Source organism: Prionailurus bengalensis, chromosome B2, assembly GCF_016509475.1.
Source record: "Prionailurus bengalensis isolate Pbe53 chromosome B2, Fcat_Pben_1.1_paternal_pri, whole genome shotgun sequence".
NCBI classification, from domain to species: Eukaryota; Metazoa; Chordata; class Mammalia; order Carnivora; family Felidae; genus Prionailurus; species Prionailurus bengalensis.
The window spans coordinates 50,651,117-50,676,397 of record NC_057349.1 but is presented as its reverse complement, the minus strand read 5'-3'; the positions used below and the strand labels follow the sequence as shown (position 1 = coordinate 50,676,397).

The 25,281-nt window shown below is 40.7% G+C and overlaps 1 protein-coding gene across 5 annotated transcripts in view; it reads left to right on the top strand.

Moving 5' to 3' along the window:
• Positions 1-25,281, top strand: part of KLHL31 (kelch like family member 31) — a 129,943-nt gene that overhangs the window by 79,344 nt on the left and 25,318 nt on the right. Inside the window, exon 8 of one of the 5 annotated variants that reach the window (XR_006298959.1) lies at positions 9,641-11,416. The exons of 3 other annotated variants lie outside the window; for them this stretch is intronic. The gene's annotated coding sequence lies outside the window, so the exon portion shown is untranslated. Of the gene's footprint in view, positions 1-9,640; positions 11,417-25,281 lie in introns of those variants that run through there. One more of the 5 variants, XR_006298956.1, reaches the window with a different exon arrangement.

Here is a 25,281-nt window from a genome sequence, read left to right as displayed (position 1 = left end):
AGGCGTGGAGCACAGGGGCTGGGGAAGGGGCGCGCCTGCATCAAGGTCCCGAGTTGAGGGATGGGATTCCCCCCCCCCCCCCTCCAGGAACTGAGACGCCAGGTGTTGAGCAGGAGACACCACTTCACAGGGGACTGTCCTCGTCTGCTGATGGGGGAGGATTTGTTTTCTCTCTCACAGGCTGTGCGTGGTGGGGATGGGGGTGGGGAGAATGGCAACAGCTGATAGATCACTTAAAAGTCAGACAAAGGCCCTCTTCAGACCTTAGAAGTCTGCGGTGTTTGGTGGGGGGCGGAGTATGCCAACGATTCATAGAAAGGAACCTGGAAGCGGGGCTGTTGGACTGCCCGTTAACCTGGCAACTGGGGCTCTTGAGCGCTCTTACGCTCAACGTGAAAATCTAAAAGAATGTGACGAATGGCACTCAGATCCATGAAGCAGGAAAACCCAGTTACACGTATAACACAATCCTCATCCGGGTTCTTATCTGGAACAGTATCTGAAGCAGTATCAGAGGTATTAGAACTTAGTGGTTGAAGGCATAGACTTTGAAAGCAGATAAGCTGAGACCAAGCTCTAGTTCTGCCACTTATTTGGGAAGTAATCTCAGGAAACATCAGAGAGCAAGGGAATAAAATAGGAAAAGGAGGGAAGCTAATAAGGGCTATATTATCAAGTCAACTGTCACAGGGGGCAATGGGCACATAATCCTGCTGGGGAACCCTAGGAGACAGAACAGAGATTACCTCAGAGTTATCCCAACCAGGGGCTAGGAAGCCAGGGTTTGTCCACCAATTTCTGTCCACCATTGCTTCAGAGCTGCTCCTGGGGGCATTGACTCTCTGGCACTCAGGCTTGCCACAATGCTGCTGTGCATGTTCCCAGGACCAGAGCAAAACCCTTGGGTAGAGAATCTCAAGTGTTCACAGTAAGGCTTGGGCCCAGAGATAAGAGTGCCAGGAGGATATAATGGTGGGCTCTGGCCATGTGGGCCACAGGATAACAGGGCTCATCCTTGTGTGGTTCAGAAAGCACTCGTAGAGACATTACCATATTTTACCTTCACTACCAACCTGAAAGATAGATTTTTATTATATCCATCTCATAAGGAATGGAACAGAGGATACAAGACATTAAATGACTTGCCAAAGTCATACAATTAATAGGCACAGCAGGAATTGAACCCAGATTTTCTGTTTCAAAGCACCATTTTTAAAAAATCAGCTATAGCCTCTCTCTCTCTCTCTCTCTCTCTCTCTCTCTCTCTCTTTCTCTCCTCTCTCTCTCCCTCAAAAATAAACATTTAACAATAAATAAACAAACAAACAAACAAACAGGCACCAGTGTGGCTCAGTCGGTTAAGCTCTTGACTTTGGCTCAGGTCATGATCTCATGGTTCATGAGTTCAAGCCCCACATCAGGCTCTCTTCTGTCAGTGCAGAACCCACATCAGATTTTCTGTCTCCCTCCCCCCTCCCTCTCTGCCCCATCTCTGCTTCTGCTCTCTCTCTCAAAAATAAATAAACATTATATATATATAATGTTTATTGGTATATTTGTATACAATATTGGTATATGGTTTATTGTATATATATATATATATATACATATATATATACCAAATACAGCAAGCCATCTTATAAATGGAGTTTAAAAGGGTGGAAAACTATTTGCCCATCAGAATAGCTGAGCCCCCCCCTTCTCCGCCCCCAGGCCTAGTAGCATGAGGGCTATGATAGAATCCACCCTCTGGAGGGCTGGTGGAGAAGTAGAGTCCACATTAGAACAAGAAGAGGAAGACACTATTTAGAGTCTGGGCTGATATTATAAGTGTGTTTTGTGACAATGGGTAGTGAATTCCAAAGGGAATCATAGAAGGGTTTTAGAAGTTGGGGGTGGGGGAGGCTCAGGTGAGCTAGAAGAGACAAAGAGCGAATACACAAAGCCCTGTGCGGTTTTTAGATTTGCCTCCTTTGCCGTCACCTCATCCTCTTACATGCCAGTGCCGTCGTTCTGAGCTCCTTGCTGTTTTCCTGACCACTCCTAACTCCCTCCCTGCACAAGGCCTTTGTACTGGCTGTTTCCTCTGCCTGCAATACTCTTCCTCACTTGGCTACTTGGCTAAACCCCTAACTTCCTTCAAGTCCTTGTTCACATCGTTCCTTCTCAAGAAGACCTAACTACCCTGGCCACTATCCAGGCCATATCATGTCCTGACCATGAACTAACTGCATACTATGGATCCCCTGCTTTCATTTTTCTTTTTCCCATAACACTTATCACTTTCTGACTTCCTGTACAGTTACTTATTTTCCATATGTACTGTGTGTCTTTCCTTGCTAAAACGTAAACTCCAGAAGGCCAAGCATGTTTGTTTTGTTCTCTGATATATCCCAAGCACCTAGAACAGCATCTGGCCAGTGGTAAGCACTCAGTGAACACTGAGAAATGAGTGAATGAATGCCAACATTGCTCAGCTCACAAAGGAACAATCCAGGTGCCATTCCATGCCTTCACCATAACTTAATGCCCCCTGCTTCTAGGGACAGAAGAGGTTCCATCTTCTCCCTTTCCTGTCCCCCACCTCTCCCACTTTCTCAACTCCACTGAGTCTCAGTCCCTCCTCCCCTCCTTCACCTAGGCAACCAGAACCTTCTGCATTGTGAAAGTGGGCATTTTCTTCTTGGTTTACTTTTAAATGGTAAGTACTTTTGTTTGCCCTGTGAAATATATGGCAACAGTTTATTTAATAACTCCACTGTCTTCTTTCTTTTTTTGGACACAGTAGATGCCATGAAATAGCATGCTCTTAGTTACATTTGTCAAAAAAGGGGGGGGGGTAGGATCTGTTAAATGGTCAGCATTAGGGCTGGACACTGCCCTTACATTGTCAACACTATGTTTACTTTGACATATTTACAGTGCCTGAAAACATTTGCTGTAGTTCCAACAGTCAAGGTTAAGAGATAAGTATCTGAATGAGAGGAGAGGATGGAAACCAGCCCATGTCAAATGCTGGGGAAAGGGCAGAGCTACAGCTAGAGAGTACCGGAATCTTACTCTAGAATAAAATCCCCAGTTTTATTATTTTTTTTTTTTTAGTTTTTTTTAATTAACATTTATTTATTTTTTGAGAGTCAGAAAGAGACAGAGCATGAGCAGGGGAGGTGCAGAGAGAGGGTGTGCTGTCAGCACAGAGCCCGACACGGGGCTCAAACCCATGAACCATGAGATCATGACCCGAGCCGAAGTCAGTCGCCCAACCAACTGAGCCACCCAGGCGCCCCTAAAACCCCCAGTTTTTTTTTTAAAGCACTGAAATAATTCTAATATATAAGCTGAGAACTAAAAACTGTACTTAAGTTCTTGGAGCAGCATTTCAAATACTGAGGCACCCTGGGAGTGTTGTGTTGTAGAGTTTGAAATTTGATTTGACTAGTTTTGATTTAACTAGTAATTTGAAGTAACTAGTCCCGTTTCCTACACGTGAAGTCATAAGCAGTTAAGTATGCAAAGAACATGCAAAATATCCAATAGAGAAAAATCCTGAGTAACACTTTCAGTCTTTTTTATTATTATTGTTTTTATTTATTTTTGAGAGAGGGAGAGAGAAAGAGAGAGAGAGAGAGAGAGAGAGAGAGAGAGAGAGAATGGAAGACGGGCAGAGAGAGAGGGAGGCAGAGGATCCGAAGCAGGCTCTGCGCTGACAACAGGGAGCCCAACTTGAGGCTCAAACTCATGAACCATGAGATCACGACCTGAGCCCAAGTCAGATGCTTAACTGCCTGAGCCACCCAGACACTCCTCACTTTCAGTCTTAAAGATAATAATCTGATGTAGAGAGAACAGAGGAAGACGGAACCTGACAGGACACTGAGAAGTCACTGGCAGAGCCCTACCAGCTGGTTATAATATGGACAGATTGTACACTAACTAGAAAGGTCATCGTGTTGTGTTCTTCACATCAAAGCCCCACGGATAGAACAGTTCAGCGTCAAATATTCAGTTTTCCCCATCCATTCGATCATCCATCTATCCTAACATTCTGGGTGTTTAAGTAAGGGCCAGGCAAATGAGCTTTAAGTTATTGAAAAAGAAAAAAGAAAAAGGGGAGGGGGCCCTCACATAAGGAGTTCCCAGAAAAGCAAGAAAGACTCGTCAGGGAAAGTTTCAGGGAAGTGGAGCCAGGGCTGAAGATCATTGGCTTGTCTGCAATGCCTGAATCAAAGTGAATGGAAAAGTGCTCACATCAATATTTCTACAGCATTCTTGCTCTGTCACATCCAATTATTTACACAGCTTTCATGTATCTTTGTTTATTTTAATCAAATTACTTCTTTTCTGGCTAGTTTAGAAAATACCATTGGCAGGGGCGCCTGGGTGGCGCAGTCGGTTAAGCGTCCGACTTCAGCCAGGTCACGATCTCGCGGTCCGTGAGTTCGAGCCCCGCGTCGGGCTCTGGGCTGATGGCTCAGAGCCTGGAGCCTGTTTCCGATTCTGTGTCTCCCTCTCTCTCTGCCCCTCGCCCGTTCATGCTCTGTATCTCTCTGTCCCCAAAATAAATAAACGTTGAAAAAAAAAATTAAAAAAAAAAAAAAAGAAAATACCATTGGCAGAATGAAAGAAGGTATGTCTTTTTTTTTTTTTCTTTATATTTTATTTTCTTTAATCCCCTCCATGAAGCAGTCAGGATTTTCAACCTCGGCTCTCAATTGCCACAATACCAAAATAGTCAAGAAACTGTTCCATGAAGGCAATGCCAGTGTTATGGATAAGAAAATTGATGTTTAGAAGCTTGCTCAGTGTCACCTGCTGACAGCTGTGTCAAAATGTTTTTTACCTTTTTGCTCCTACTTAGTCTAGAAAAACATACAGAAATTTCTGTAGTGCTGCATTGTTCTGGGAATAGTGACATATTAAGCCATTAGAAATGACCTAGTCGGACCCTGTCTAGAGGTTACCTAGTCAGCCCCAGCAAGAAACGTGGACACGTGTGAAAGATCAAAGTGACAAGGGCAACTTTTGCTAGAAAATCCAATGATGTAAGAGAGTCAGTAGCCAGCATCTGACCTGCTTAATTTATGCTTAAAATTGTACTAGGGACTTTTTTACTAGACTCTAAAAGCAGGTAAGGAAAGTGTTATTACAATGCTTCATCTAAGAATTCCCCCTTGTTTGGAGTAAATCTGAGAATTCCTGGAAAATGGGAGCTTGCTGACTACTTTTGAATTACCTCAAATGTCATTTCTCAATCTCAGGGCCGCTTGGGGCCTGAAAATTCTTTGGCGTGAGGGGCTGCCCTTTGCACTGAAGGAGGTTCAATAGCATCTCTGGCCTCTACTCACTAGATACTGGCAAAACTACCAGCAAAACCACCCCTTCCCCCTCCCCCCACCTTGTGACAAGCAAAATATCTGTAGACATTGCTGAATGTCCCCCAGGGGCAAATCATGAGCACCATTGCTTCTAGGTGCTTCCAGCTCAGCCTTCAGGCTCAGGCATGTTACCTCCTCTAAGAGGCCTTCCCTGATTACTTAATCTAAAGCAAATCCCCTTAGGGGCATGTGGGTGGCTCAGTCGGTTAAGTATCTGACTTTGGCTCAGGTCCCGATCTCAGGCTTCGTGGGTTCGAGTCCTGCACTGGGCTCTGTGCCAACAGCTTGGAATCTGGAGCCTGCTTTGGATTCTGTGTCTCCCTTTCTCTCTGCTGTTCCCCTGACCTCACTCTGTCTCTCTCTCTCAAAAAAAAATTTTTAAGTAAATCCCTTTATTAATATCTCTCACACATCACCCAGTAAACTAAGATAGACATTGCAAAGTTTATGATTACACACCTATTATCTTCTTTTCTTTTTTTTTTTTAATTTTTTAACATTTATTCATTTTTGAGAGACAGAGACAGAGCACAAGCAGGGGAAGGGCAGAGAGAGAGGGAGACACAGAATCCAAAACAGACTCCAGGCTCTGAGCTGTCAGCACAGAGCCTGAAGCAGGACTGGAACTCACAAACTGTGATACCATGACCTGTGCTAAAGTCAGACACTTAACTGACTGAGCCGCCCAGGCTTCTCTTATTTTCTTGTTCAGTGTCTATCTAACCCATTTTATTGGAAGCCCAATGAGGGCTGTGACCATGCATATTTCATTTGCTACCATACACTCATCAACTGGCACAGTGCATGACATAAAAAAGATGTTTAGTTAGAATTGGCTAAGTAAGTACATTATACTAACATGTCAGAAGATTCTGAGGTTAGATTTATTCTGTATCCAAAATCCCTAGGGAGGACCATATTCCAGGATGTAGAATAAGTAATTGCTTTATGGTTGTAAGAATTTTTTAAATGCCCCTTAGGGAAGGAACATTAGGCATAAAATTAAGCAGTTTTATACTTAGGGCTCTGAGAGATTTGGAACAAAAAATCAACTTACCAGCCCAAGTTAGTCACTTCATTTCCTTGACCTACAGTTGTCTGCTCTGGAAAATAGGGGTAATAGTACATGCTTCAATAAAGTTGTAGTAAGGAGTAGGGATATGATTTATAAGGTGTCTGGCACATAGAAATTGCTCAATAAAATGGCAAATGCCATCAAATACTTTTTGTAATAATAATAACAATAACAGCTTAGTCCTGTCAAACCTGGGCTTTACCAACCCAATCACACTCAGCAATTGCCATTCAACCTCCAACTGACAAGTTCAGTTCCAACAGCCAACCCAAGGCTGTTTGAGACCCTGCAAATGGATAAGGTCTGCAGTTCATTTTCCTACCCCTAGCCTGGAATGCCATGTGCCCCAACCGAGCCTTGAGCCCAACAAATGGCAATCTGTCTCTGACCCCAGTCCTTCTTGTTCTTGGCTTTTGCACAAATTTCTTGGCTTACACTCTACTTCCCTTTCCAGGACAAACTTTCTCCCGAGACCCACCCATTTTGTTAGGGCTCAAACATTCTCTTAGTTATTTCTAGCCTCTCCTCTCTATGCCAGTAACCATAGCCGATCCAGCAGTATCGACCAACCCAAACCACAGCTACAATTCTAACACCGACACTTCCTAGATACTCCCAGGTAGCCCCCATCGGTAATCAGACCAAATGCTGGCCAGCCTGGCCTTATTTGAGCCGGAATTTCCCTCTGGAGAGTAGGATATTGACTGCTGAATGAAGCATACTGTGAGCTGGATTAGACTTGAGGAAACAGCATAGAGATTATTTGTAGAGAGAAGGAGGGATAGGATATGTGGCAGGATATGTGCTGAATCAGAGCCCCATGCATACTTTATCTGCTTTCTCCCCAGCCCCCATCTACTACAAAGGTTCCAGATGATGCCAATATCTATGGCAAAGTCTTCCAAACACACGCATAGCCTTGAAAATAGGTAAACACAGCCATAACTATTTCTATATTTCTGAAAAATCCAGGCCTTCTTAAGGTTGAGAGTCACCACCTCTGAGTGTCCTGGCTTAGTGGTCTGGCAAGGTGTTTTAGCAAACTCTTCCCTGCATTTAATATGACTAGGTGGGGCTGACATAAGCTAGTAAAAATTTAAACCCTTTTCTGATTAAGCAACATGTCAGTGCCAGTGAGGGAGAACCTGTTGACACATCTGGCTTACTAGGCTAGAGAGCAAAGAAAAAGAGCCATTATCCTTGGCTTCTAGTTAACTCTTTTCTCTGTAGCTTCAGGGTCAGCAAATTTTTTTCTCTAAAGGTTCCAGTTAAATATTTTAAGCTTTGCTGCTCACATATAGTTTCTGTTCCTTCTTCTCCTTCTCCTATTTGCCTTAAATCATGTAAAAATTTTAAGACATTCTTAGCTCCTAGACCATACAGAAATAGTCTACACTGCCCCATAGGCCATAGTTTATTGATCCCGCTCTAAACCAACAACTCACAAATATCTGAGTAATGGCCTTCAAACTGACATTTCAAGACAAAGTCCATTGATTTTATTTGGGATATATGCTCATTGGTAAAATTGCAATTATCCTTGAATAAGTTTCCTGGCACTTATGATAACTCCTAATTTATTGGTAACCCATTGAGCTTATCCTTAAGATGTGTACGTTTTACGATATGAAAGTTATAGCTCAATTTTTAAAGTTTTAAAATGTTATTAGGGTATATTTGTTTAATAACTATATGTGTCTTCCTTGCTTGCCTTTTTAACTTTTTTTTTTAAGTAATCTCTACACCCGACGTGGAGCTCGAACTCCTGACCCCAAAATCAAGAGTCAGATGCTCCAGTGACTAAGCCAGCCAGGCTCCCCTATCTCGCTTACCTTTCTATTTTTAGCACCACATCCAGCTTGAAGTAGGCACTCATTTGTTGTGTATAATGGAGAGAAGAAGAGATTCAGGAGAATGGATGGTGGTGGAGGAAGGAGTGGAGGAACATTACAAACACAATAACCCAGGACTGTAAACTAAGATGAATCATAACTGAATGGCCAGATTGTTTGAGAAACACCTGTTACGTAGACACAAAAAGGCACCTGTGGATGCCTGATTCTGATAAACACGTAAAATTATTCTGTGAAAATCACAGAATTGTCGTGACTACAGTTACAAGGGCTCTCCGGGAGCCTACCGGGAGTATGACTTTGGAGTCACACACCTACCAGGAATATGACTTTGGAGCTGCAACCAACTAGTCTACAAAGCCAGAAGAGATTTCAAAAATTCAATTTGCTATCACTTCAGTATTTGCAATAGCTCTTACGAGCTTCCAGAAAACCCAAAGGGCAGCCAAGTTGTATGTAGACAACTTGTATTTGTTGTATTTGTTCGCAAATGTTAAGAGTCAAGAGAAGAGGGTCTGCAGGCTTCCCTGCAGAGAGAATTAAAGGTTTGAGGGCTAAGTGACCTTTTAGCTCCGGAAATCACAGAGTCAATGACAAAGCTGCAAAAGCGGACTCAGTGTGTCCCGTCAAGATTGCCAAAAAGAATATACAGTAAGCCTTCTTCTGGCTGAAGTTTCCAGGCAGTAAGCCACATCAGGCAAGCTGAGACAGTCAGCCCCAAAATGCATGGGACAAGGAAATGGTTTCCATAGTGAAGAAGTATCTTTTGACTCCAAAGAGGATTCAGAACCAAGCACAGAAATATTTAAGATAACCAAGGCCATATGTTACTCTATTGAGACTAGAGTGTGTGCAAATTTAGTGCTTTCTGTATTAGGAATATTTAGGAGAAATAAGTCTATCAGAGTGTCTACCTTCTAATTAGAAGTTTTGTTTTGTTTATTTATTTTTGGGGGAGGGAGGGAGAATGAGTGAGGGAAGGGCAAAGAGAGAAAGGGGGACGGGGGACAGAGGATCCAAAGTGGACTCATGCCAACAGCAGAGAGCCTGATGCGGGGCTCAGACTCACGAACCATGAGATCATGACCTAAGCTGAAGTCAGATGCTCAACTGACTTAGCCATCCAGGTGGCCCCTAATTAGAATTTAAATGTGTAATTGAGTAGTCAGTATCAACTTACAATTTTTGGTTGAAATCTTCTACATTGGGAAGAAGCACTGGAACATTTAAGAGAATCTTAAGTTCACTCTCCAGCTGAACAGTTCTTTCTTGCAGATAACCTGAGCACCAGGTGGGAAGGTGGGCCTGTAGTGTCCCCTGTCTCTTTATCGTCCCAGGATGCTGGACTCTTCGGTGGCAGATGAAATGACTGGACTGACCTTGAAACTCTGGGAGAAGAAACTGGAGCAAGAGCCTAAGCATGTGGAAGGGGATTCTGAGGAACCCCACCTGAGGCCAGGAAATGAGGGCAGGCCGGAGTGGAGTGCTCTGAGGAGGAAGAAAGAGTTTCCACAGAGCACCTTCCAGCACCTCCTGGAGGAGGTCTCCCAGGCCCAGGGGAACGGGTGTCAACAGAGGAGGAGCCCCCCCACCACGGGCATCTACCTGCGTCTCCCTGCCCCCACTAGGCCTGGAGCCACCAGGGATTATCCAACACTCTGTCCCCCAGCCTCTTGCCACCATCACTAAACAGCTACCTCAGCAGCCACTCACCTCATAGATTCCCCTCTCCAGGTCTTCCCCACTCAAAGGTCAGGAAGTATTAAGGAAGGTCTTCTGCCTCACTCATTGATTTCTAGGAATTCCTTACCTATTTTAACATGGGCCTTTTTCAATACTCAACTTGCAAGTGTTAGGTCCTTTGGTGACCTGCCTTTCAGTCTCTTTGCGGTGTCTTTGGATGAACACACGTCCTTAATTTTAATCATTTTGTTTTTCAGGCTTTCCCCCCACCCCCAAAAAATAGAATTGTAAGTTTGTTATAAGTTTAATGTATCAGATTTCTAAGAATTATTTAAACACTTGGAAAGGTTTATTGGTCAAAAGATTTTTAAGGCTAAAGACCTAACCTGAAATACATTAAATATACAAATGCAGTGTAAAGTATTTGAAGATATTTGATGAACAGATCCATAAATAGTGCCAAATATTAGTCAAAGAGCCTTACAAGTGATTGCAAAAATGTGCTTGATATATAATAAAATAAGATTTGTAAGCTGAACTTCAAACCTTAAGGGTTTTGAATCTGTAACTATAATAAATTTATTATTAACTTCAAAAGCTTAAACAAGCCTCTGCATAGTCCTTCCTGCACTTAAAACAGCCCTTAAAGTGTGCTGAAAAATGAACACTTAACACTGTCATCATCATCCCTAATTCCTTTGGTAGTTCCTCTTATGACATGATTTACACACATCTCAGAACTTCAGTTACTCCTCTGAACTGGAATTTATCTCTGTGTGTATGGGTGCTTATTCCAAAAATTCACATTGATGCTTATCAATTTAACATCTAAGAGGTACTTAGTAATGTAAAATCACTAAGATTTCCTGATGCAAGAAGTTCTAAAGTTGAGGTAAACTGTAAAATAACTGAAATTTTAAGAAGGCAGTCCAAATTAATCTGCTAATTTAGAGCTTCTTTGTGGCCCAGAAACTAAGCTATCCATGTTGGCACTTTGCACAGTCAGCATAATGCAGTACCTTCTAGAAAATAACCTGCTTCCAATTCCCTGAAATTGAAATTTAGGGACCATCAGCAGAAACTCCAGCTAGCACAACCTGACAAGAGGCTGCAGCAATAAAACATGACGTCTATAGACAGTTTGAGATAATATTTTCCCAATTCTACAAAATTTTTAGCATAGGAAATAGTGCTATTAGCTTTGAATTATTTTCTAGTAGTGGTAGTTTTAAAGGATAAAATAAATACATAATGGATTGAAAATACAACACAGGGAATATAGTCAATAACATTGTAACTTTGTAGGGTGACTGATGGTAACTACACTTATTGTGGTGACCTTTTTGTAATGTATGTAATTGTCGAATCACTGTGGTATACACTGAAAACTAATATAATATTGTATGTCGACTAACGTTCAATTTAAAAAATTAAATAGGTGTGCCTGGGTGGCTCAGTTGGTTGAATATCTGACTCTTGATTTTGGCTCAGGTCATGATCCCAGGGTTGTGGGATCCAGCCCCACGTTGGGCTCCATGCACAGCACAATTTCTGCTTAAGATTCTCTCTCTCTCCCTCTGCCCCTCTCCACCTCTGGCATGCTCTCTCTCTGCCTCTCTCTCTAAATAAATAATAAAAATAAAGTAAAATATACATACATGATGTTGTAATGGGTTTGAACATTTCCTATGAGTATAGAACAGCATGGTAGTCATTAAATCTTTATTTTTCCCCAAAACAAAAGCAAAATACATGAATGGAGGATGTCTCCAATTACTTAGTAAAAAGACAGAGGGATAGCCCAATTAGCAAAAAAGAAATATAGTTGTTAGGTAGATTTAATTAAAGTCTTTACACATTTCATCTAAGACTATGCTTTTATTCACTGTAACTTAGAGGCCATTTCAGTCATAATTGCATATGATTAAATGTAAGAGTAAAAAAGGAATAATGGGGCGCCTGGGTGGCTCAGTCGGTTGGGCTTCCGACTTCAGCTCAGGTCATGATCTCGCGGTCCGTGAGTTCGAGCCCCGCGTCGGGCTCTGGGCTGATGGCTCAGAGCCTGGAGCCTGCTTCCGATTCTGTGTCTCCCTCTCTCTCTGCCCCTCCCCCATTCATGCTCTGTCTCTCTCTGTCCCAAAGATAAATAAAAATTTAAAAAAAAAAAGAGTAAAAAAGGAATAAAGAGCAACTTTCTTCCTGAGTAACCAGTACCAGGCTTGCCCTCCTGCCATCAACAACAATAAATGACAAATAAATGAGACAATTATTTTTAGACGTTGGACACCAGGCAGCACAGGACAGAGGTCCTTGAGAAAAGGGAAGCCCATGAAGTGAACAGCACATTCACCCTGGATTTTTGCCTAGGGAAACCTTCCAAACCACAAGGCCAAGAAGTGAAGTGCTAGAAGGGCACAGAAGACTCTAGAAGACACAGATTCTATGTCCCTTTTGCCCTGCACTGAAGAGGGCAAGAGTGAAGTTCAGGGCTGCTAAAGGAATTTGTAGGACATGGCACCAGAGAGAATGGAGCTGCAGAGGTGAGTTCTTAGAAGTCTGTGTGGCAGCTCCTGGTAGATCCTTGGCCGAGGACAGAGCTGCACATAAGCAGGGCAAAACTCTGTAAGGCCCAGCAGAGAGTGGCTGCCCTAGGATTGAGTACTAACAGAGGTAGCTCAGTGCTGAGAGGCTTTGGAGTTCCAACCCAGCCAGAGTGGGAGACCTTTCTGGGCTCTTTGATCACTTCCAGAGACCCCAGAAAGGCCATGTGATTGGAGGAAGTAATGTGGCCTCAAGTCTGGGGCATTCTTTAGAGCAGAAGTTGGCAAAATTTTTCTTACAAGACCAAAGAGAAAAAACTCCAGGCTTGCAAGTCATATGTTCCCTTTCACAATGTCTCAATTCTGCCATTGTAGCATGGAAGCAGCCACAGGCAATATGTAAATGAGTGAGCATAGTTGCATGCCCGTAAAGTTTTGTTCATAGACCCGAAGGTGACCTAAGTGTTAGGATGGGCAGACAAGGACATAAAAGTAACCGTTATAAATATGTTTAAGGATATAACAGAAAATGTAAACTAGTAAACACCTGGGAAATCTCAGCATAAAAATGGAAATTATAAAAAATAACCAGTCAGTTAGCTGCTTAAGCTAACAGTTAAGCATCCGACTTCGACTCAGGTCATGATTTCATGGCTCATGAGTCTGAACCCTGTGTCAGGCTCTGTGCTGACAGATCAGAGCCTGGAGCCTGCTTCAGATTCTGTGTTTCCCTCTCTCTATGTCCCTCCCTTGTTTGTGTTCTGTCTCTCTCTCTCTCTGTCTCTCAAAAATAAATAAACATTAAAAAAAAATTTTTAAATAACCAAATGGAAATTCTATACCTGTAAATTACATTACCTGAAATACAATATTCATGAAATAAGCATAACAGCAGACCAAAAATTGCATAAGAAAAAGTTGGTGAGCTTGAAGACAAATCAAAAGAAATCATTCAATCTGAAGAACAAGAGAAAAAAAAATTGCTAATGAATAGAGTCTTGGTAATCTCTAGAAAGATACTAATGATCTAACATTTATAATGAGAGTACCCAAATGAAAAGAGAAAGAGAACAGAGCAGAAAAAATATATTTGAAGTAAAGATGGATGAAATGTTCCTAAAGCTGGTTATTGGAAAGTCAATTTACAGATCCAAGAAGCTTGGTGAAACTTATGGAGGATAAACACACAAAGAAAAACATACTGAGACATTTCATAGTCAAAACGCAGAAAAATCAAAGATGAGGGGAAAAATCTTAACAGAAGCCGGAGAAAAAGGTATATGCTCAGGCGAACTATAATACAAACTCAAACTGGTACCTCAGCAAAAATGGTGGTGAAAAAAGTCAGAAAGTGAAATTTTAAAGTGTCCAAGGGGAAAAAAGCACCATCAACTCAAATTGCTATATCCAGCAAAATTATCATCGAAATGAGGGTAAAATAAAAACCTTTTCAGATCAATGAAAACTGAAAGAACTTGTTGTCAGCTGATTTATAAAAATAGAAATGCTAAGACAATTTTTCAAGGTGAAAGAAAAAATGAAACCAAATGGAATCTCAGACTTATAGGAAGGCATGAAAAGTATGTAAGCTAATAAATATGTAGATAATATTTAAAAGGCTATCTTTCTTTTCATTCCTTTAAAAGACAATTTAAAGCAAAAGTAGTAACGTTGTGTATGAGGTTTATAAAGCCCATAGAAGTAAAACAGATGACAAGTTAGCATAAAGAATGGAGTAAAAGGAACTATACTCTTGTAAACTGTATTTTACATGAAGTGCTACAGTGTAAATTTAACATAGACTATAATTTTAAGAAATTTTTTTATGTTTAGTTTATTTTGAGAGAGAGAGCACAAGTGGGGGAGGGACAGAGAGAGAGGGAGACAGAGGATCTGAAGGGGGCTCCACACTGACAGCAGTGAGATCAGTGTGGGGCATGAACTCACAAACCCAGGTGGAGATCATGACCTGACCCAAAGTCAGATGCTCAACCCACTGAGCCACCTAGCCACCCCAGTAAATTTAAAAAACAATAGGAGAAATAAGTAGGAATGTTAAAAATTCAATTAAACAAAAAGAAAGCAGGAAAGGAATAACAGAGGAACAAAGATCCCATGACAAGCAGAAAACAAGTATAGACTGATGGACGCCACCCCAACCATCTCAATGACTACATAAAATATCAATGAACTGTGTACTCTAATTCAAGGGCATTTGAATTTAAAAAGCAAGACTGAATTACATACTCTCTACAAAGGGTGAAACTTAATTATAAAGACACAAATATAGTGAAGGAAAAAGATGCATCATGCAAACAGTAAATGTGAGAAGTTACTGTGGGCATATTAATATCAATCAAAGTAGATTTCAAGGCAAAAGAGTATTTCATACAATAAAAGGATCAATTCATCAAGAAGACATACTCCTAAATGTGTATGCTTCTAATATTAGACCTTTGAAATGCATGGGATAAAAACCAATAAAACTGGAGAAGTAATCCACAGCCATAACTGGAAACTTTAATGCCTTTCAGCAACTGACAAAACACTTCTAAAAATCAGCCTGGCCAACACCTAGCAAATGAGTATTGTGTCTGGTCTTCTTTCTCTTTGAGACACCTAGTGTATCTTAACATACTCAGAATGGATTGGAAAAGTTAAAATAATTCAATAGACTTTTCCCAATATATATTTTTATGAAATGCTCTTTTCTTATCACAACCTTATTCTTATAAACTTCTTGGAGCTGCTGATTTACCTTATCTTCCCTTATCTTATCTTACCTTATATGGAGAATGCTACGTACTAATTTGTACGTACCAAATTTGAATGTAGAAGCCTTAAGGCTTAGTATCTCAGAATGTGACTGTGACTGGAGACAGTCCTTTAAAGAGGTGCATCAATTAAAATAGTGCTGTTAATGTGGGCTTTAATCCAACCTGACTAGTGCCCTTATAACAGGGAATCTGGACACACAAAGAGTCACCAGAGATGCACAGGCATAGAGAAAGGACCAAGTGAGGACACAGTGAGAAGGTGATCATGTGCAAGCCGAGGAGAGTGGCCTCAGAAGAAACTAAAGCTTCTAAGACCTTGATCTTGGACTCATAGCATGGCTGACTGGGAGCTGCCACTGCCCAGCATCACAAGACAGCATCATACTGCATATCATCAGTCCAGGAAAAGGTCAAAATTCAAAACTGGAAATACAGTTTCTACTAAATGCATATCACTTTCTCCCCTAATAAAGTCAAAAAATCGTTAAGTGGAACCATCATTAAGTGTGGAACAATCTGTACTATATGGAAAACCAGAACATTTGAATATGGGCTGGAAGTCTCTACATTTAATGATATTCCATGAATAGAAATACACAGGCAAAGACACATGGTGTGTTTGCCTTTGACATATGCCATAGATTCCAAGAAAAGTACTGGTGTGACTTTAAAATAAACAAACAATGAAAAGGACAATTGAGAAAATATGAAAGTAAGACACACTAATACTAACATCTTGACCCAGGGTGCTCAGTTAACCCAAAGGCAGAGAGGAGACACTCATAGTATTTAGAGCAGGTGGTATGTCTAGTCCAACAGTCACATTTAATAAAGGTGGAAGGTGGAGCCAGAGAAATTAAGTGGCTGTCCAAGATCACACAGCCAATGGCAGAAAGGGCCTTGACCTAAGCCCCTAAACACCCAGCCTTCACTTCACAGTACCAAAAACAGCACAGTGAAGTCAGTAACGTGATAATCATGCATTATAAAAAGCAGATAACTACAGTTTTCTCTGATACCAGTTTGACTCCAGTAATGAAAAAACATTTAGGGCCAAATGAAGAAGCAAAGGTGTTTTATCAAATGACAATAATCCGATTATATTTTAATAATATAAGACATAAGAGTTTTTATGTAGTAGTTTCTCTCATCTGTGAATGGTGGGCTATTTGTGAAAACAAAAATAAGATAAAATTCCAATACAGCAATAAACTAATTGTAGGCCGATTTTGGCATCACAGAGTAGCACCTATAGAAGCATTGACAGAGAAGAGACTGAAGCGAAGGTAAAATTTTGGGTGGTGCCAGGGGCCGGGGGGTGGGGGAGCAGATCGAAGCTGCCCTCACCTGACTGGCACGATCAAATTCTAAAAGATTTCAAAGACCCATCTAGGATGAGTGGTGCTTACATTGGGACACAGGCAGGAAGGCCAAATCACACAGACCAAGGGGTAGGAGTTGGCATTAACTTTGGGAAAGGTGGGGCCATGATGGAGCCCAAATCAGGCTGATTGAGCTCCACAATCCTGCTGTCTAGATAGATTAAAAGATAAAGTAGAAAATAGCTCTCTCTAGAGTCAGCAGCTCAGTCTAAAACCCTCACTCCCTGTCATCATGAGTCTAGACATCTGTATAAGTGATTTTCTATAAAGGCACATATTTGTTTATATGGTAATGGATGTGAAACTTGAGAACAGAAAGAATGTATTATATTTAATAATTTAAATGTATTTAGTGCTTTACACTTTAAATACATTGTTAAATGTTTTTACTTCTGTTTTATAAAGAGGATGAAGAACTCAGAAACCACGAAGTGGTTATGTAGCATGTAAAGCACCCAAAACAAATGAGTCTCTTTAAGGTGAAATCTGAAGCAGGTGGGGTTAGAGGTTATTGTCTGCACTGCTACATACAGTTCTTTTTTCTTTTTTTATTTTTTTTAATGCTTTTATTCATTTTTGAGACAGAGACAGAGCATGAGCAAGGGAGGGGCAGAGAGAGAGGGAGACACAGAATCCAAAGCAGGCTCCAAGCTGTCAGCACAGAGCCCGATGCGGGGCTCGAACTCATAGAGTGTGAGATCATGACCTGAGCTGAAGTCGGACGCTTAACTGACTGAGCCACCCAGGCACCCCTGCTACATACAGTTCTATGAGCATGTCTTACATCAGACAATCAATTGGTCTATCCTGTGGGACCCTTTAACAAGTCTTATGAAATGTGTCTTCAGAAACTTCCATGGAGGTTTGTGGAGGGGGCAGAGCATTTATTCATTGACCCTTTTACCCCGTTGGTCAAGGGTTGTCTTAGGGGGCATTATTAACTGCCGCCCTCCTGTTGTCCCTTCTTTCCCTTCTTCCCCATTCCCAACCCCACGCTTTAATCTTGCATATGTGTGAGTGCCAAGAAGATTCCTATGAGTGTCCCCATAAAGGGAATCACAAAAGCCCCAAAGCAGGAAGTGAGAGGACTAGGGTGTTGGGTGAGGCACTATTCAAGGGCATCTGCATGAAAATGGTTAATGGCTGCCCAGAACTGGTCACTGCAGCTGTGGCTGGAATAAAAGGTGAGGCCAAAAGGTTGTGAAATGATGCATAAGTGTCTACTACCCAAGAACATTTAGTCAAGGGGATCAGAGGGACTGAAATTCATCCTGTGCCCTCTTCTCTGTATCATGTTCCCTGGTGCAGGATGCAACTACTTGAAAGAAGTGGCTTGCTTCTCTTATTTATACAAAGATGCCATACAGGGTAGCAAAGGCCCTGGTTTTTCCTCACCAGGTGCTTCATATCACACGAGAATCTTTTTCTTTTTTATCTTTGTTTATTTTTGATAGAGAGAGGGAGAACGTGAGCGGGGGAGGGGCAGAGAGAGAGGGAGACACAGAATCCGAAGCAGGCTCCAGGTTCCCAGCTGTCAGCACAGAGCCCGATGCGGGGCTTGAACTCACCAACTGTGAGATCATGACCTGAGCCAAAGTCGGACGCTTAACGAACCGAGCCACCCAGGCGCCCCTTATATCACACAAGAATATTAATTCCGATGTTCAAAAATCTAAAAGAAAGAAAGAAAGAAAGAAAGAAAGAAAGAAAGAAAGAAAGAAAGAAAAGGCATCCAGATTGGAAAGTAAGAAGTAAATTATCTCTGTTCAAAGATGACATGATCTTATATATGGAAAACTCTAAATACTACACATACATGTACACACATATGAGCCTGTTACAACTAATAAAAGAAATTAACAAAGACGCAGGATCAAAAAATCAACACGCAAAAATCAGTTACATTTCTATACATTACCAGTGACCAATCTGGAAAGGAAATTAAGAAAATAATCCTAGAGTGCCTGGGTGGCTCAGTCAGTTAAGCATACAACTCTTGATTTCGGCTAAGGTCAGGATCTCATGGTTGGTGGGTTCGAGCCCTGTGTTGGGCTCTGCACTGACAGTGTGGAGCCTGTTTGGAATTCTCTCTCTCTTCCTCTCTCTCTGACCCTCCCCTTCTCTCTCTCATGCATATGCATGCTCTCTCTCTCTCTCTCTCAAAAACAAAAAACATTTAAAAAAAAAAAAGAATCATTTACTATACCATTAAAAAAAGAATAAAACACTTAGAAATAAACTTAACCAAGGAGGTAAAAGACTTGTACACTGAAAACTATGAAACACTGTTTGAAAAACCCAAAGATACAAAAAAATAAAACTTAAAAAGGAAAAACATTCCTTGTTCGTGGAATGGAAAACAATATTGTTAAAATGTCCTTACTACCCAAGGTGATATACACATTCAATGCAATCCCTATCAAAATCCCAAAGGTATTTTTTGCAGGAAAAAAAAAAAGTCCTAAAATTCATATGGAATCTTCAGGGACCGCAAATAGCCAAAACAATCTTGAAAAAGAACAAAGCTGGAAACCTTATACTTCCTCATTTCAAATAATACTACAAAGCAGAAGTAATTAAGATGGTGTAGTACTGGTGTAAAGATACATAGATAGACCAATAGAACAGAATAGAAAGCCCAGAAGTAACCCCTTGTATATATGGCCAAATGATTTTCAACAAGACAACACATGGGGAAAGAGTAGTTTCTTCAACAAACGATGTGGAAGAAATGGGATATCCACATCCAAAAAACATGAAGTCGAACCCTTACCTTACAACAGATGCAAAACTTAGCTCAAAATGGATTAACCACCTAGGGGTAAGACCTAAAACTACAAAACTCCAGAAGAAAACGTAGGGAAAATCTTTAGGACATTGGACTTGCCAATGACTTCTTGGATACAACACCAAAAGCACAGGCAACAGAAGTGAAAATAGACAAATGGGATGACATCAAAGTTAAAAACTTTTGTGCATCAAAGGAAACCATCATCAGAATGAAAAGGGAACCTACAAAATGGGAGAAAATATTTGCAAATCACATATCTGACATATATAGGTTGATATCCAGAAAAGGATCTATATAAGGGATTTCTACAACTCAACAACAAAATAACCTGACTTAAAAATAGAGAAAGGGCTTGAATAGACAATTTTCCAAAGATATGGGAGTGGCCAACAAGCACAGGAAAAGATGCTCAACATTAGTAATCATAAGACAAATGTAAATCGCAACCACAGTGAGAAGCTCACTTAAAAGTGTTCACCAGAGTGCAGAGAAATTGAAACCCTCATGCACTGTTGGTGGGAATATAAAATGGTGCAGCCGTTACGGAAAACAGTACAGACGTTTCTCAAAAATTTAAAAATAGAACTCCTATGTGATCCAGCAATTCCACTCTGACTACATATAGTCTGATTATATATTATTAATTATTATACATTATATTATATATATTATTTTATATGTAATTCAAAGAAGGATCTCAAAGAAGTATCAGACACACGGCAGCATTATTCACGATAACCAAGAGGTGGAAGCAACCCAAATATCCATCAAAAGACAAATGGATATTTGCAATGACATGGATGGAACCAGAGAGTATTATGCTAAGTGAAATCAGTCAGTTAGAGAAAGACAAATATCATGTGATTTCACTCATATGTGGAATGAATGAAATGAGCAAAGGGGGAAATTAAACAATGAACAAAGGGAGAAAAAACAGAGAGAGAGACAGAGACAAACCAGGAAACAGACTCTAACTCTAGAGAAAAACTGATGGTTACCAAACGTTGGCGGTGGGGGGTGAAATAGGTGATGGGGATTCAGGAGTGCCCTTGTTGTGATAAGGGCAGGGAGATGTATGAGTGTTGACTCACTGTTGTTATACACTGGAAACTAATACAACACCGTATGTTAACTACTGCAGTTAAAGTTTTTTTAGAAAGATGAATGGATAAAGAAAATGTGGTATATACTTATAATGGAATGTTCTGCAGCCTTAAAAAGAATGAAATCCGGTTACATGCTACAACCGTGCGTGAATCTTGAGGACATTATGCTAAGTGAAATAAGTCAGTCACAAAAGAACAAATACTATGTGTTTCCACTCAAATGAAGTATCTAAAGTAGTCAAAATCATAGAAAGTAGAAAAGTCATTGCCAAGAGCTAGGAAGAAGGGAGAATTACTGTTTAGTGGGTGTCAAATTTCAGTGTTGCAAAATGAAAAGTTTCTAGAGATCTGTTGCCCAACAATGTAAATATCCTTAACACTACTGAAACTCTAAATGGTACATTCTAAAATGGTTAAGATAGAGGGACGCCTGGCTGGCTTACCCGGTGGAGACTGTGGCTCTTGATCTCGGGGTGGTGAGTTTGAGCCCCATGTCAGGTGTAGAGGTTACTTAAAGAAATAAACTTACTTAAAAAAAAGAAATAAAATGGTGAAGATGGAACATTTAATGTTATATGTTTTTTACCACCACGAAAACACCTCAAACGACACCCAAAAATAACTCAGTATTTTTAAAGAAATAAAAGTTGGTGAGAATAACTGAACTGACACCCATTAACGAGACATATAAACAGTTCACTGTCCATAAACATCTATGACAAATTCTAAAAGATGTAGAGCATGTCTTGATATAATCTCCAGCTTTTCTTTCCTAAAATCCTTAGTGGCCTAAAGGGACTAGTTGGAGTTCATTCTGGATTCTCTGTATGACTCACAATTTGCTTCCCCACTCATTTAGATGCCTGCTTCTTGCTTTGGGGTCCTTAAAAGTGATGTCAGGGAGTTAGTTTTGCTTCTTAGCTTGTTCACAGAAATTCTTTGAAGACTGAGGTTTTATCAGCTAATTACAATAAAGCTCTTTGCCCATTATTGGCTGCAAAATTCTCACATGGCTATGAATTACTGAGCTCTGTTTGCTACATCTGTGGAATATGGAGTCATGGTGTCCTTTCCACAAATCATTTTGTATGATGTATGTTTTTAAACCTAGTTGTTGAGAATCACTTCCTACTTGGAATGAAAGCTAGAAATAAATTCTCTGTTGACTGTGTTACTATTAAACAGTCTCTTCTTCTTGCTTCCCACCCTCCTGCCAACCGTTGCTTAGGAGTTGGAACAAACCTATTCCCTTATCCAATGTTCTGTGAGTTGCCACAAGTTGTCCAGAGTGATATAGGCAGTAATAGTTGAGAGGAGAACTAGAATCTAGATTTTTCTGATTATACACAGGATGTTCTTTCAACTATACTTCTTGACTATAGTGATTGATTATTGGTTAGCAATTCCAATTTCCAAGGAGTTTTATGTTTTGGGGCAGCTGGGTGGCTTGGTTGGTTGAGTGTCTGACTCTTTTTTTTTTCTTTTTTTCTTAATGTTTATTTATTTTTGAGACAGAGAGAGACAGACAGACAGACACAGAGAAACAGAGCACTAGTGAGGGAAGGGCGGAGAGAGAGAGGGAGACACAGAATCTGAAGCAGGGTCCAGGTTCTGAGCTGTCAGCACAGAGCCCAACGCAGGGCTCAAACCACGAACTGTGAGATCCTGACCTGAACCGAAGTCAGACGCTTAACCGTCTGAGCCACCCAGGCACCCCGAGTGTCTGACTCTTGATCTCAGCTCAGGTCTTGATCTCACAGACTTGTGAGTTCAAGCCCACTTTGGGTTCCATTTTACTTTGAAAAAAAAAAAAAAAGTACTTAAATGGAGCCTACTTAAAAATCAACAACAAAAAAAAGTTTTATGTTTAAAAGATTATTCTCTTTAAATTATTTTTAATGCCTAATAGTGAAAAAAATAACCAAAATAGTAACACTCATTAACACAATTTTATAAGTGTAGGAAAGGAGAGGGCAATTAACATTGATTGAGCATCTATTCTTTAGTAGACCTATACATACTTTATCTCATTTAATCCTCATTACACTGGAGGGTATTTATTATTAGGTAGAAATTTTTCTCTATAGTTTACAGAGCAAGGAACTAAGGCTAAAAGAAGTAATGAAAGTAAACTTATGCACATTATACCCTGGCTGCCATCCCTGATTGGTTAAGATTGCCCCATGGAATGTTGTTGTTCTCTTATACTTCTAGTTTGTGCATCTGTCACAATGTCTCAGTGAGTTCCTGAAGACATCCTTCACAGCAAGAACAGAGAAGTAATAGGCCAGCCAGGGATACACAGTACAGCTGAGACCAGGCACCCCCAAGTTACACCTACACATCTGGTCACTCGTGCCAGATGATGTATAAGAGGTATCCCATATACCCGCCAACTACAAACATATGTGCATATAGTCCTTAATCTTCTGATCTCTAGCCCACACAGAGCTCTCAGATCACAGCGCCATCTTCTGTGGGCCTGCTGATTGCCACAAGGTACCTAACAAATATTTGGAAATACGTGAAAAAGAATTTTGGGAGAAGATATTCCCATAACCCATCTTCTTCCTCAGTCCAAAATATTAGTGATGTCTGCACAGGGAGATTTTCAAAAGTGGTCCTCTTGATTGTCATTATCTTTACAGAAAAAAAATTATCTGTAATTATCTTTGAGAAAGAACAAAAGAAAACAAAACTGTAAACAGTGAGGAGTCACCAAACAGTTGAGAGTGTGATCTTTTATTTTACAAAATTATAATTTTGTGGTGTACAGTAGACAGTTTGGGGTGAAAAATGCCAAACAAATGTGGAAATGAAACATCTCTGCAGACTGGAGGGGCACCTGGGTGGCTCAGTCAGTTAAGCGTCTGGCTTCAGCTCAGGTCATGATCTTGTGGTTCATGAGTTCGAGCCCCGCGTTGGGCTCTGTGCTGACAGCTCAGAGCCTGGAGCCTGCTTTGGATTCTGTGTCTCCCTCTCTCTCTGCCCCTCCTCCACTTGCACTGTGGCTCCCTCAAAAATAAATAAACATTAAAAAAAGTTTTGAAATCTCTGCAGACTGGAAAAGTATCTTTCAAGGATATGCAAGAGATTAGAAAACAAACATCTGAGTTTCCAACATAGGTGATTCAAAACTAAAATGATGAAGATGAAAAAAAGCAATCTATGCTATTTATATAATTACTATTTGCTATGAAGTAGATACGGAGCTCTAGAAAAGCAAATGGGGAAATTGTTAAGCTGTAGAAATTCCTATAGATGTGGCTGGATAGTATTTTGAAATAAAGTTTCACATACATCCACTGACATTTGTATGCCCTCTAGCCCTTTCAGATTAAGTCATCCTGGGCATTTTTCTTTCTGCTTCAAGGCAGGTACTATCTGGCAAAATAAAAATAGCAATGGAGTCAAGTGTTTGTCATTTTACTTTCAAAAGGCTGGGCCTTGGCTGGCATAGAGATGCAGATGATTTGGGAACACACAAATGGAGAAAGAAAACTAAACAGACCAGGATTTATTCAAGAACTGTGGAGAGGGTTGACCCAGCAGGATTTGTTAATTAATTGAGGGTGACCTCAAGAATGGTTCCTGAGCTTCTGTTCTGGGTAACCACATAGATGGTGGTGTCATGCTGCTATAGATGGGACCATAGAGGGGCTGGGGACTGGGGGAGGGAGAGAAGGATTCAGCCTTCAGTTTTGGACATGTTGAGACTGAGAGGCCTGGGAGAGAGCAAAAAGGAGCTGCTCAATAGATGGCTTGATTTCTGATCCTCAGGAAAGAGATTTTAACTGGAGACCTTAATTTGAAAGAGATTAATACACAGAAGACATGAAGGTATGTCACAGATGAGACTGCCCTGGAAGGGTGTGTAGAACAAGAAGAGAAGGTGACCCAGGACACGACCTAAAGGAACACCAATAGTTAAAGGATGGAGAGATACAAAAGGGCCCTCAAAAAAGACTGCCCAATGTTCAGAGTAGTAGGCAGAAAACCAGACAAGAAGCACTTGGTTGGCATCGTGGAACAGAAATCTCAATTAAAGTAGGTGGAGGCATAGAAGGTGACAAAGACATCACAGAGACAACTGCTGTGTCCACCTGGCTTACAGCCAAGCATTCACTTCCTTGAATGTATGCCTTGGAGCCATTGCATAGAGGGAAGGAGCAGCTGAGTGATGAGTGGTTGGTGGGAAGAACTCAGCATGATAATTTTCATGTTTAAAAACATAGCCCAATGTTGAACTAAAAGGCAATAAATACTGATCATTCACTAAAGCAAACATTGACTCATAGTATGTTAGAGCCTGAACAAAAGCCGGGACATTCAGCTGTTCTTTTATTCACCTACTAGCTAAAAATCTTACCCCTAACCAATTTCGAGTTCAGATCTTGTACTAGAGATCATAAAAAAAAACAATAGAGACCTCTACCAATTCCCAAACACATCAAGTTGTGTGCATTAAATGTCTATAGCTTTTTGTATGTCAATCACACCATACAATGTTTAATTGATAGGCAGTCTTGAGAAATGTTACAGGATACGACTATATCTTTACTTTCTACTTCATCCTAATCCCATGGTTGCATTGGGTTAAATTAAAGTTTTTAAAGTTTTAAGATATTAAGAAATACTATTGTATCATTTAGCTTTACTGCATAACAGCACCTCGAATTAGGGACTTAAAACAAGAAAC